Genomic DNA, 360 nt, shown 5'->3' on the forward strand with positions numbered 1-360 from the left:
GGCTGTTGTTTTGAATGGGAAGCAGAGCATGCTGCAGTGCTGTGCAGGAGCTCGCAGAATCACAGGATGGGTCAGGCTGAAGGGGCCACAGTGGGTCGGTCAGCTGGTGCCATCTCCGTGTGCCAGCACAGCTATCCCAGAGCGCAGAGTACAGGATTGTGTCCAGAGGGGTCTGGAATATCCCCACTGAGGAGACTCCAAGCGCTCTCTGGACGATCTGTTCAGTCCTCAGTCACTGCCCAGGACAGAAGTTCTGCCTCCTGCCCAGGTGGAACCTCCTGGGCTCAATCCCTGCCCGTTCCTCTGGTGCCATTGCTGGGCCTGCCCAGAGCCTGGGCCCTGCCAGGGCTCCCCCAACAC

This window comes from Geospiza fortis, unplaced genomic scaffold (genome assembly GCF_000277835.1).
Source record: "Geospiza fortis unplaced genomic scaffold, GeoFor_1.0 scaffold8, whole genome shotgun sequence".
NCBI lineage: Eukaryota > Metazoa > Chordata > Aves > Passeriformes > Thraupidae > Geospiza > Geospiza fortis.